Source organism: Delphinus delphis, chromosome 11 (assembly GCF_949987515.2).
Source record: "Delphinus delphis chromosome 11, mDelDel1.2, whole genome shotgun sequence".
NCBI lineage: Eukaryota > Metazoa > Chordata > Mammalia > Artiodactyla > Delphinidae > Delphinus > Delphinus delphis.
In genome coordinates, this window is record NC_082693.1 from 53,985,303 (window position 1) to 53,999,346 (window position 14,044).

General features: G+C 38.1%; 1 pseudogene; it reads left to right on the forward strand.

The window, feature by feature from the left end:
- The window catches only part of LOC132434318 (NADH dehydrogenase [ubiquinone] 1 beta subcomplex subunit 3 pseudogene), a 136,254-nt pseudogene extending 122,738 nt beyond the window's left edge, over positions 1 to 13,516 (forward strand).
- The last annotated feature ends 528 nt before the right edge of the window (positions 13,517 to 14,044 follow it).

Sequence of the window (14,044 nt, forward strand, 5' to 3'; positions counted from 1 at the left end):
ACCAGCATTACTCTGATACTAAAGCCAGAAGATACCACAAGAGAAGAAAACTACAAAACAATATCCCTGATGAATATAGATGTGAAAATCCTCAACAAAATACTAGCAAATTGAATTCAACAGCACTATCAGTGGGGATCATATACCATGAACAAGTGAGATTTATCCTTGATATGGTTCAACATACAAAAGATGGTTCAACATACAAAAACCAATCAATATGATACACCACATTAACAAAACAAAGCTTAAAAATCACAAGATACCTCAATAGATGTTTTAAAAAAAATGCATTTGATTAATTCAACACCACTTCATGATAAAAACACTAAAAAAACTGTGGATAGCAGGAAATTACCTCAACATAAAAAGTGCCATATATAAATAGCCCATAGCCATCATACTCACAGATGAAAAACTGAAAGTTTTTTCTTAAGATCAGTAACAAGACAAGGATGCCCACTCCTGCCACTTCTATTCAACACAGTACTGAAAGGCCTAGCCAAGACAATTAGGCAAGAAAAAGAAACGAGAGTCCTCCAAATGAAAAGAAAAGAAATAAAATTATCTCTGTTCATAGATGACATGATTTTACATATAGAAACTCTAAAGATTGCACAAAAAACCTGTTAGAACTAATAACGAATTCAGCAAAGTTGTAGGATAAAAAAAATCAACATAAAAATTCAGCTGGGGCTTCCCTGGTGGCTCAGTGGTTGGGAGTCCGCCTGCCGATGCGGGGGACGCGGGTTTGTGCCCCAGTCTGGGAGGATCCCGCGTGTCATGGAGTGGCTGGGCCCGTGGGCCATGGCCACTGGGCCTGCGCGTCCGGAGCCTGTGCTCCGCAGCGGGGCGGGGGGGGGGGGGGCGGCGCAGCGGTGAGAGGCCCGCGTACCACAAAAAAAAAAAAAAAAAAAATTCAGCTGTATTTTTATACACTAACAATGAACAATCCAAAACAGAAATTAAGAAAGCAATTCCATTTATAATAGCATCAAAAATAAAATAAGAATAAACTTAAAGGAGATGAAAAATGTATACACTGAAAACTATAATACATTGCTGAAAAAAATTAAAGAAGACACAAATAAATGGTAAAACATCCTACAGTCATGGATTAGAAGACATTGTTAAAATGGCCACCCTACCCAAAGCAATCTACAGATTCAGTGCAATCAATCCCTAATAAAATCCCAATGGCATTTTGTTATAGATATAGAAAAAACAATCCTGAAATTCATATAAAAGCACAAAGGACCTCAAATAGCCAAAACAATCCTGAAAAGGAACAAAGATGGCACCACAGTTTCTAGTTTCAAAATATATTACAAAGTTATGGCAGTCAAAACAGTATGATACTGGCATAAAGACAAACAGACCAACGGAACAGAAATAAACCCATGCATATATGGTCAACCGCTCTTCAACAAAGGTGCCAAGAATTCACAATGGAGAAAGAATAGTCTTTTTAACAAATGGTGTTGAGAAAATTGGACAGCCACATGCAAAAGAATGAAACTAGACCACTATCTGACACCATACAAAAACATCAACTCAAAATGGGTTAAAGACTTAAACATAAGACCTGAAACTGTAGAGCTCTTAGGAAAAAAACATAGGGGAAAATCCTTATGATATTGGCCTTGGCAATGACTTCTTCCATATGACAAATGAAAGCATAGGCAACAAAAGCAAAAACAAATACATCAAACTAAAAAGTTTCTTCACAGCAAAGGAAACAATCAATAGAGTGAAAAGGCAACCTACCGAATGGGAGAAAATATTTGCCAACTATATATCCGACAAGGGCTTAATCTCTAATATATATAAGGAACTCCTATAATTCAATAGCAAAAAGCAAACAAACAAAACCTAATAATAACCTGATTAAAAATGGGTAAAAGCCTTGGACAAAAAAAAAAAGACATATAAATATCCAAGAGTTATATGAAAAGATGCTCAACATCACCAGTCATAAGGGAAATGCAAATCAAAACCACGATGAAGTACTGTATCATCATGTTAGAATGACCACTGCTATGGACTAAATGTTTGTGTACCCCCAAATTCATATGGTGAAGCCTAATGCTTGTTGTGATAGTATTTTTGAAGGCAGGACACTTGAGAAGTAATTAGGTTTGGATGAGGTCATGGGGGTAGAGCCCCTATTATGGGATTGGTGCCACTGCAAGGGAATGAAGAATACAGAGATTTCTCTCTCTGCCATGTGAAGACACAGGGACCAGGCAGCCTTCTATGAACAGGAAATGGGCCCTCACCAGACACCAAATCTGCAGCACCCTGATCTTGGCTAAACCTCCAGAATTGTGAGAAATAAATGTTTGTTACTTAAGCCACCCAGTCTATGGTATTTTTGTTATAGCAGCTTTAACTGATGAAGGCAGCCAGTATACAAAAAACAAAAAATGACAAGTGCTGACAAGGATATGGAGAAATCGGAACCCTTATTCATTCTTGGTGGCAATGTAAAATGGTGTAGCTACTATGGAAAACAATATGGAAATTTTTATAAAATTAAAAATAGAACTGGGAATTCACTGGTGGTCCAGTGGTTAGGATTCCAAGCTTCCACTGCAGGTGGCAGGGGTTCAATCCCTGGTCGGGGAACTAAGATCCTGAATGCCATGTGGTGTGGCCAAAAAATAAATAAACAAATAAAACTACCATATGATCCAGCCATCCCACTTCTGAGTACATATCCAAAAAAACTGAACTCAGTATCTTGAAGAGATATTTGCACTCTCATGTTCATTGCAGCATTATTCACAATAGCCAAGAGGTGGAAACAACCCAAATGCTCACTGACAGATAAATGGATAAATAAAATGTTAGTATATACATACAACGGACTGTTAGCCATAAAAAGGAGAAAATCCTGTCATATGCTACAACACAGATAAACCTTGAAGACATTACGCTAAGTGAAAGAAGTCAGTCACAGAAGGACAAACACTGCATGATTCCACTTGTATGAGATACCTAAAGTAATCAAACTTATTGAAGCAGAAAGTAGAATGGTGGTTGCCAGGGGCTGGGGGAGGAGGAAATGAGGAGTTGCTGTTAAACGGGTACAAAGTTTCAGTCAAGCAAGATGAAAAAGTTCTAGAGATCTGCTGCACACCATCATGTCTATCGTTAACAATACCACACAGAACACTTAAAAATTTGTTAACATTGTAAAGCTCGTGTTGTGTGTTGTTGTTTTTTTTTACCACAATAATAGTAATTTTTGAAAGCCTACCTTGTAGGCATTCCATGCATATCAATATCCCTAGCAGAAAGAGAAATCTATACAGGGCAAAACAGAACTATCCATGCTTATGGATACACCAGACTTTGCAAATCATCATGCCATTCGGAAGCCCATTCATAGTCTTTAGAGTATCTAAAAGCTTTGTAAAAGTGCACATAGGTGAAACAGAAGGAAGCATCTACAGCCATCTCAGAGGGAGCCTTCCGCTTCCAGGAATGAAGTCGCACATTCACAGGTGCTTCCTGTTTTTTTCAAACACCTTCCCCACCTTCTACACACCAAGCATGCATTCTGCAAAATGTGAGCCTAACAGGAAGCTGCCTGCAAATTCAGGTAGCTTTTCAGAATCTAAAAGAGGTCTTGAAGATACTTTCAGAGAAAGGGCAGCAAAAGCTGTAGTCATTTGGGGAAGAACAAGTCTGGAAGAAAAATAACACAGTGGATTAGCGCCAAGAGGCTGAGAACATTTTTCCGTCCAAATGCTCTCTGCAAGTTACATTTTAAACAATAAATGTGTTTTCTTTAGGTTTTTGGCTCCTGTGGGTGGAATTAGGAAAACTAACTGCAAGTGGGGACTCCGATGGGAGGGAGGTAGAAGAAGAAGAAAAGCTGAGGTGGAGAGAAGGAAGGAGGCCCACATGGCCAGAATGCCTCAACTGAGCTCAGGGGAAGAATCGATAGAAGTATTTTTCTGTTTCAGGAAGCTCACAAACCTTTCCTGGGATTTCAGAGCCACTACCTTGAAATGTGCATGTAGAGTTGATTAGATTGTGACAGTGTTCACAGTAAGTTTTGACTGAGCCATTCTGGGGAATGTCTTCTTAACATGGTCACAGGTGAACAAGCTGGAATGAAAACACAGGCTCTGTACTCAGTTTTCAAATGGTTTCAGTGAAGAAATTCAAGGTGATGAGTGCCAGGCCACATACAGGTGCTGGCTAATCTTGGGTAATAGACTGATTTTTTTAATATAATTAAAATTCAAAATGGGGGAAATTGGTAATTTCTTGTAGCAGCACTCATTCAGCTCCTAAAATGTGTTCTTATAGTTGCTTTTGTTTGGTTCCACTTTTTTTTCAATCCATATTGCCAAATTAAGTTAAAACGTATAAATGCTTTTGTTTATTAAATTGACTCTGATTTTTTTTCTGAAATGAAATTAAAATCAATAACCACAAAGATAAGCTTCTTCTAGTTAACTGGCTAAAGGGTTAGATGGGAGAATTTTCTTCTGCTGGGATTCAAACCACTATATGTAACCTATATTGGCCAAAACTGGTCCATGTACATCTTAAAGAAGACTACCCTTAGCAGTGAGTTAAGGGAACAAAACTATATACAGCAAAAACTTTCTAATACATTTTATTTGGAAAACTTTATACGTCTAAGGGTTTGAAAAACATCAGTGATTTTTAACTGTAAAATCTGTTCTACACAAGAATTTCTTTCTCTTTCAGCCGTCTCATGTAGCTTGGTACAGCACCATGTCACTGTGGGTGAACATCTACTGAGCATCCCACCATGTAAACCCTATAGATTCAAGAAAGTTCTTGTCCTGAGGAACCTAATGTTCTCTCAGGACATAGATGTAACAGTAGAAAAGGCACCAAATAATGACAAAGGTGGGCTGGATTCTAGTCTTGGTTCTGTCGCTTATTAAACATCTCTGAGTTTCAATTTTCTCATTAGCAAAATGAAGGAGCTGAATTAGGTATTCTGTGAAACCTCTTCTAGCTTTAAAATGTATTGCTTCTTAGTTTAAAAAAAAAAACTGGAATAAAAGACGGCACGTGCTAAGTGTCAGATGAGTTGCTATAATGGTTCTGAGGAGGAAGACACTGTGTTGGGCTGGAATAACTGGGAAGAACTCTGTGGGGCTGAGAGCGTGGGCTGGGTCTGGAAAATGGACGGTACCTAAGAAGGCAGAGAGGAGGAGCAGGAGCTCACAGGCTCACTCAGGAGAGCAGGGGACGCTCAAATGTGGTTAGATTCACACAGACGCACAGATGCACCTCTGAGTGCTAGAGAAAATCCTCTTTCTTGCTGCTCTGACATGCAAGGATAATAATGGTCACTTGACATAATAAAGGCCATATATGACAAACCCACAGCCAACATCATTCTCAGTGATGAAAAACTGAAACGATTTCCTCTAAGATCAGGAACAAGACAAGGTTGTCCACTCTCACCACTCTTATTCAACATAGTTTTGGAAGTTTCAGCCACAGCAATCAGAGAAGAAAAAGAAATAAAAGGAATCCAAATCAGAAAAGAAGACGTAAAGCTGTCACTGTTTGCAGATGACATGATACTATACATAGAGAATCCTAAAGATGCCACCAGAAAACTACTAGAGCTAATCAATGAATTTGGTAAAGTGGCAGGATACAAAATTAATGCACAGAAATCTCTGGCATCCCTATACACTAATGATGAAAAAGCTAAAAGAGAAATTAAGGAAACACTCCCATTTACCACTGCAACAAAAAGAATACAATACCTAGGAATAAACCTACATAGGGAGACAAAAGACCTGTATGCAGAAAACTATTAAGACACTGATGAAAGAAATTAAAGATGATACAAACAATGGAGAGATATACGATGTTCTTGGATCGGAAGAATCAACATTGTGAAAATGACTATACTACCCAAAGCAATCTACAGATTCAATGCAATCCCTATCAAACTACCAATGGCATTTTTCACAGAATAGAACAAAAAAATTCACAATTTGTATAGAAACACAAGAGACCCCAAATAGCCAATGCAATCTTGAGAAAGAAAAACGGAGCTGGAGGAATCAGGCTCCCAGACTTCAGACTATACTACAAAGCTACAGTAATCAAGACAGTATGGTACTGGCACAAAAACAGAAATATAGATCAATGGAACAGGATAGAAAGCCCAGAGATAAACCCACGCACATATGGTCACCTTATCTTTGATAAAGGGGGCAAGAATAGACAATGGAGAAAAGACAGCCTCTTCAATAAGTGGTGCTGGAAAAATGGGACAGCTACAAGTAAAAGAATGAAATTAGAACACTCCCTCACACCATACACAAAAATAAACTCAAAATGGATTAAAGACCTAAATGTAAGGCCAGACATCATAAAACTCTTAGAGGAAAACACAGGCAGAACACTCTATGACATAAATCACAGCAAGATCCTTTTTGATCCACCTCCTAGAGAAATGGAAATAAAAACAAAAATAAACAAATCCTAATGAAACTTCAAAGCTTTTGCACAGCAAAGGAAACCATAAACAAGACGAAAAGACAACCCTCAGAATGGGAGAAAATATTTGCAAATGAAGGAAATGACAAAGGATTAATCTCCAAAATTTACAAGCAGCTCATGCAGCTCAATAACCAAAAAACAAACAACCCAATCCAAAAATGGGCAGAAGACCTAAATAGACATTTCTCCAAAGAAGATACACAGATTCCCAACAAACACATTAAACAATGCTCAACATGACTAATCATTAGAGAAATGCAAATCAAAACTACAATGAGGTATCACCTCACCAGTCAGAAAGGGAATCACCAAAAAATCTACAAACAGTAAATGCTGGGGAGGGTGTGGAGAAAAGGGAACCCTCTTGCACTGTTGGTGGGAATGTCAATTGATACAGCCACTATGGAGAACAGTATGGAGGTTCCTTAAAAAACTAAAAATAGAACTACCATATGACCCAGCAATCCCACTACTGGGCATATACCCTGAGAAAACCATAATTCAAAAAGAGTCATGTACCACAATGTTCATTGCAGCTCTATTTACAATAGCCAGGACATGGAAGTAACCTAAGTGTCCATCGACAGATGAATGGATAAAGAAGATGTGGCACATATATACAATGGGATATTACTCAGCCATAAAAAGAAATGAAATTGAGTTATTTGTAGTGAGGTGGATGGACCTAGAGTCTGTCATACAGAGTGAAGTAAGTCAGCAAGAGAAAAACAAATACCATATGCTAACACATATATATGGAATCTAAAAAAAAAAATAGTTATGAAGAACCTAGGGGCAGGAGAAGAATAAAGATGCAGATGTAGAGAATGGATTTGAGGACCCGGGGAGGGGGAAGGGTAAGCTGGGACGAAGTAAGAGAGTGGCATGGATATATATACACTACCAAATGTAAAATAGATAGGTAGTGGGAAGCAGCTGCATAGCACAGGGAGATCAGCTCAGGGCTTTGTGACCACCTAGAAGGGTGGGATAGGGAGGGTGGGAGAGAGACACAAGAGGGAGGAGATATGGGTATATATATATATATGTATAGCTGATTCACTTTGTTATAAAGCAGAAACTAACACAACATTGTAAAGCAATTATACTCCAATAAAGATGTTAAAAAAAAATAATGGTTACTTGTAGAAAAGTTTTAGTAGCTGAGACAGATGATCCAATAGGCACAGCATCCTCAGAGGAGAGCCACCACAATGGGCTGGATTTTGAACCACAAGCTCTCTTAAAATTTGGTGTCTCTTACAGAAGTTCAGAAAATAAGCCTTTCTGAAAGAAAGCTCTACAAAAATCATATGATAATAAGATGGTTGGCTCTAGGCAACAAAGCAAGTCACTAAGGATAAAATGATACTATCCATCAACTAAGAAAGTTGTAGTTTCCTACTTTCAAGTAGGTCTGCATGACTCCTGTTTCTTGTGCTTTGACCCCATTCTGTTCTCTCAGCCGATCAGTTCCTTTATGTTCTCTCTTGCCTTCAGGCCAACTCAGGCCCCATGGCCAACTATTTCTAATATTAACTTCCCTGGTGCCATCATCTATTTATCTGCCATCCAACAAATCTTTTATTTGTTCTCCCCAATTCTACTCCTGAACTACTGAGCATTGTGGTAGAAAATTAAAACTGTACTGAGCGTGTCCCCCATAAACTTGTTCTTTTTAACCTTAATTGGACTATCATTGCTACTCAAACATTTTTTAAAATTCCTCTATAATCATCTTCTTAAAATCTCACCACCAGTAATTCTCTTTGTCCTCAAATTCTTGTTGCTCTTTCTTTTACTCTCTGATGGCATCTTGCATCCTGCATTTCTTGAGGATTTTGATGTTAGCTGATAAATACTCCCTTAACTTTCCCGATCACTTCAGCTCAAATTATGCTGTATCTTCACCAAGGTACCTATGTAGCTAGCATTTAAGAGGTGTTTATTATGAGCTAGGTCCTTACATATATGAGATCACTTAATCTTTTCAACAACTTTATGAGGTAAATACTATCACCTCTATTTTACATATGAATAAGACCTGTGCCCAAGATCATTCAGCCAGTAAAGAACAAAACAAGGATTTAAATTTAGGTAGTCTCAGTTCAGAGCCTGCATTTTTTCCCTGACCCTGAAGGGAAGTGGGGGAAGGAGAGTGTGTGTGTGTGTGTGTGTCTTTGTGTGCCCGCACGCGTGTGTGTGTGCATGTGTGGAAGCCAGGGGATTTGAACAAGTTATGTATATATTATCTTATATCCAGGACTAATCTAAGGGATAGATTAGTCTACCTTCTACCTCTGACTTCTATCCCATCCTCACTCACCCACTAAAGGATCTTCTATCAGTTGGTTTTTGCTGTGTAACAAACTACCTCAAAACTTGGTGTCTTAAAACAATAATCACACATCATTGCTCACAAGTCTAAAGGTAAGCTGGATGTTTCTGCTCATATGAGCCAGGTTGGGCTAATTTCAGGTGTACTCACTTACACCTCAGTGACCAGCTGGAGGCTTGTCTGGGACTGAATGGTCTAGAATGGCCTTACTCACAGGTCTGTAAATTGGACTGATGTCAGGTGAGGTGATAAAAGTGACTAGGCCCTGTGTCACTCATCATCCAGAAGTCTAGTTTGGGCCTATTCATGTGTTAGCAATTGCAGGATCCCCCTAAGGGCCACAAAAGAGAGCAAGCCCCTGTGTGCAAGCACTTTACAAGTCTCTGCATCACAAGGGTTATTGTCCCATTAGTCAAGAAAAGTCATGAAAAGGTCCAGAGTCACCCAAGGGCGAGAACAAAAGGGAGCCACAACTACAGAAGCCTACAGACTTTGATGCATTAACTATATAACACACCTTCTCCTTTCATCCCTGGCACCTTCCACTGGCACCTTCGTTTCATCTACCAATTTGGTGAAATCTACCCTGTTCTAGAAAACCTCCTTCAATCCCATTATCCCCTGATATATAATACAGCTGAGTCCATGACTGCCGCGGATTGACTGCACAACTGAAAATTCCCTGAATTAACTTCCATGTAGAAAACATGATAATCAAAGGCTAAGTAAAGTAGTTTAAAAATGTGCAATAATCACAGCAATTGTAAAGAGCTTAGACAAACAAAAGACTTTTTTTCAAGGTGGACTATTGTTTAGAAACGTAGGCACATGGTGATAATAAGAAAGCGGACTGACTTCTAGTTGGTTATATTTCTGTTTTTACATTCTCTACTGACAATGCACCCGCTTACTACCTGTGCAGAAGATAAATGCTCCCATTGCCCTGCCCTTGTACACCAGTGTTCCAGAATCTTTCTCCTGAGTCTTAGAAAGGATGCAAGACTTCCGACCTTGAAGTTTCATCATCACATGTATCTCATTAAGTTAAAAAATAAAACAAACAAAAAATAACTTACATAACTGGTCTGTGTTTACTCAGCAGTTTGAGAGAGTTTCCATTTATCCACATCCTTGGCTATACTCAGTATTTTAAGCCTTTTCGATTTGATAGGTATACAATTGTATATAATATTTTTATTTGCATTTCCATGCTGTAAAAGTGTTGTTATGCTCCATTTTGCAGAATACGAAAGGGAAGTTTTTCTTTTATTTCTCTTGCTATATCCCCCCCCATCTCATTTCTTTTAGGACTAATCTAATTCCTTTTAGTTCATGATATTTTGGATGAAAAATTAGTCACCATTTTTCTCTGAGTAAATATATCTCAAAGCAGATGTTTGCTTCTCACAGTAACAGAGAAAAGGTAAATTATTTGCATAAGTAGAGGTAATCTCGCTGTGCCAATTTTAAGGTTCAGAAAACATCTCTTGGTTTTCTAATTTTCTTTCCCTTTTGTCCTCCCACCAATTGATAAGCACCACACACAGCTAAAATACTGCATGTACGTTTGTATTTGTGTTATCTGCAGCTTGGCTTAAGAAAATGAAGTAGCTGAAAATCTGACAAAGGTATCTTCTTGTCACTTTCCTTCCCTTGTACAGTGGTGAGGGGTTTCAGACACAAATAGGACTCCATTGGACTTGAATCACTTTGATAAAGCTCAAATAAGCAACTAGGTTCTGGGGTATTTTACAAAAAAGAATTTATTTTTCTTTATTTTTTAATTCCAGGATTTTATTGGGCAGATGAAGGTTGCTTTATTTCTTTAGAAAATCTCCCTGTCTTTATGCAGTTCATAATGTACTTTCCTCTCTTATTCAGATAGGATTTGGAAGAGCAATCTGGTGTTCATCTCAGTGAAAGCATCAAAATATCCTTGTTAGACCATTAAATGGAACATTATGTAGCTATGTGACATTATAGAGCCTTTTTAAAAGGTCATTGAAGAATCTTAAGTGATCTGAAAAATGTTCATGAGATAAGGTTCAGTCAGTGGAAATAAACTATAGATCTATATGTGTATATCAATAGCAGTTATGTCTCCATTTTGAAATCTCTTTATCCAAGTAATTACCTAGACAAAGAAAATATACCAAAATATTAAGTATTTTGAGTGAAGATATTGTGAATTATTAAACACTTAAAATATAGTTCTTTTCAATAGTTCTATCATGAACATGAACATGTATTATTTCTGTAATCCAAAATGATTAGAACAAAAAGCATTTATTAGTAAAAAAGATAATATGACAAAATTCTATGAAGACTTGATTTTTTTTGGGGGGTGGGGTGCCTTGCAGCACATCTTGAGGAATCTTGGTTCCCCAACCAGGGATTGAACCTCTGCCTCAGCAGTGAAAGCGTGAAGTCCTAACCCCTGGACCACCAGGGAATTCCCCTAGGAAGACTTGATCTTATAATAAAAGCTTTGATGAAGAAATTTAATAAACACAATTATTTTCCTTTTTGCTTTCTTGAGTTGAACATTGGTTTGAGAGAATAACAGTGGAATTGTAACTTTCCAGATATATTTTGTAACATACATTCAGCAAATTCAGACATGTATAGGCAAGTTTGGTAGCCTGCTGGGGTCTATTTGCATGAAGGACAGAGGGTCTTGGTAATCAAGTTATTATTTTCTTGGCGCTGATGCTTGGTACCACCGTGGCCTCCCAAAACCCACTGTGGCATGGGGGAATATTTTTAACCTCCCAAGCACTGGGAGACATTTCAGCTGGGGAAGGTAGTCATCATTACAGGAGCGCTGGAGTCCACAGCTGAGCTGAGAGTGTCCTTGAGGCTAAAGAAGAGCTCAGTTACACCTTCATACAGTGACAACAAGCTTCCTACCCTACCCTCAGAGAAGCACAGCCCTCAGGAGAGGAAGCTGTGAAAGGGAATGAGTTAAATGAATGCTGTATTAACCCGTATTGGTACCGAGCAAATAGGCTACAAGGCACCCAGTTCATCAGTATCCATCAAAGCATTGTTATATCCACCTGGAAGCCTGGTAGGAGGAAAAAAGGACAGTAGATGGGTGATATCATTGGGATCGCTTCAATCATAAATTCATTTCTTAGATCAACAAATGTTGAGTTTTAAAAATATATATATGCTTTATCCTAACTTGTTAAAACCCCTATATACAATTTCCTAAGACCAGGGGGAGAATTTAAATAAATTTTCAAAGCACTTCAGCACATATTTATGAAGTGATCACACAATGTGTATAGCACTATGCTAGATACTGTGGAGGCTAAAGAGATAAGACACTCCCTCAGAAGAAAGATCTTAGGATCTTATTTAGGAGATAAAACAGACATACATATAGCACACAAACAACGCTACATATTCCAGGAGGTGCAGTAGGATGAAATATAAAGGAAATGGTCTATGGCAATTTTAGAATAAGGACTCCGTATTCTGCTCCCCTGAAAGTCAGTCTAAGTTCCTTTTATTACTAGCTGTGTCTAAGGTACCTTGGGCAAGTTACATAACTTCTGTATGCCGCAGTTTCTTCATTCGTAAAATGGTGAAATTGAATCTGCTTCATAAACAATCTGTATGTAATATGCTTAGGAGAGTGTCTAACAGAATACATCTGATACTTGTAAAATATCGATTGCTAGAGTGGGACGAAGTTTTTGACAGAAAATGATGCCTTTTAGAAATCGCAGTCAGATTTTCAAAGAACATTTTCAGGTTTGCATTTTATAAAAGGCTGGGAATTATTCATCCTAATGACAACTGCAAATCATTCCCATACAGAGAAGAAAGTGGTAAGAAAAAAATGTCAGTTATTATTTTCTTTTTTAAAAAACCCTTAGATAACTGATTTGAGGTTTCTCTTTAAAGCCTGAAGAGTTCATGACAGCCTACAGCTCATGATGCTGACAGTTCTGAGGATATATGCAAATCATTGCCTATTCAGGAAAGTAGAAAATATTCTAAAGTATACATAAATATTCTAAATTTTTTTAAAGTAAGAAAACAATATTTTTTCACTCACTCAACACACATATATTAAGTGCTCACCATCTGAGGGATGGTACAGTCTGGAATCTATTAAATGACATAGTCTGTGCCCTCAAGAGTTTTTAAGACAGTCAGTAAATAAGTGATTAAAATGCAATGTGGCAGCTCTGGCTGGAGGGCTGAATCTTGAGTGTCCTGAGAGGTCAGACTGCTGTCAGAAAAAGTTCATGTGATCCATATGTATTAACCACAATAATACTGCATTTTAAAAGAATCAACTGAAGAAAGCAAGTAACAACAACATGGCCGGCCCATGGACATGGGCATGAACATGGTCATAGTAAAATGGAACTTCCAGATTATAAACAACAGAAGATAGAAGGGACACCATTAGAAACTGTCCAGGAGAAGCTGGCTGCACAAGGGCTAAGGGATCCATGGGGCCGCAGTGAAGCTTGGAGATACACAGGTGGCTTTGCAAATAATGTTTCCTTTGTTGGTGTATTATTAAAAGGATTCAAATGGGGATTTGCTGCACTTGTGGTAGCTGTAGGGGCTGAATATTACCTGGAGTCCTGGCAAAAAGAGGCATCACTGAAGATAATACCTGGAAGTATCTTTTAATGTCTTCTTAACTTTCTAATAAAAAGATTTCTTCACTGTAGCTACTCATCTGTGCGTTTGTTCCCTAAAGAATACTAGCAAGATTTAAAAAAATAAGAAAACATGCAAAATAAAATAAAATAAAATGTGGCAAAGGTTAATACAAGGCACTACAGAAGGCATGGAAGGGGTATATAAGGACAGGGATCAAGAAGGGCATCAGAGAGAAGATGCTGTCTGAATGAGATGCAGGAGGATGAAGTACTTCAGGTACTTCACTGTGGCTATAGTGCCAATGTAGAAAGCATGGGGTGAAGCTGAGTGTGGAGAGTAAAGCAAAGGTCATGTGAAAGAGTTCTGCCTCTATTCTGAGACCAACATCAACCCAATGAAAGATTTAAGGAAGGGAAATGGCATAAACTATTTTCATTTTTGAAAGATCACACTGGTTGCATGCTGGGAACATACTGGAAGGTAGACCAGGGCTGACCTTTTATGAATTTTATAGTTACAAAATCTTGTTTAGTCTTCTGTGTCCATAGAGTTGAG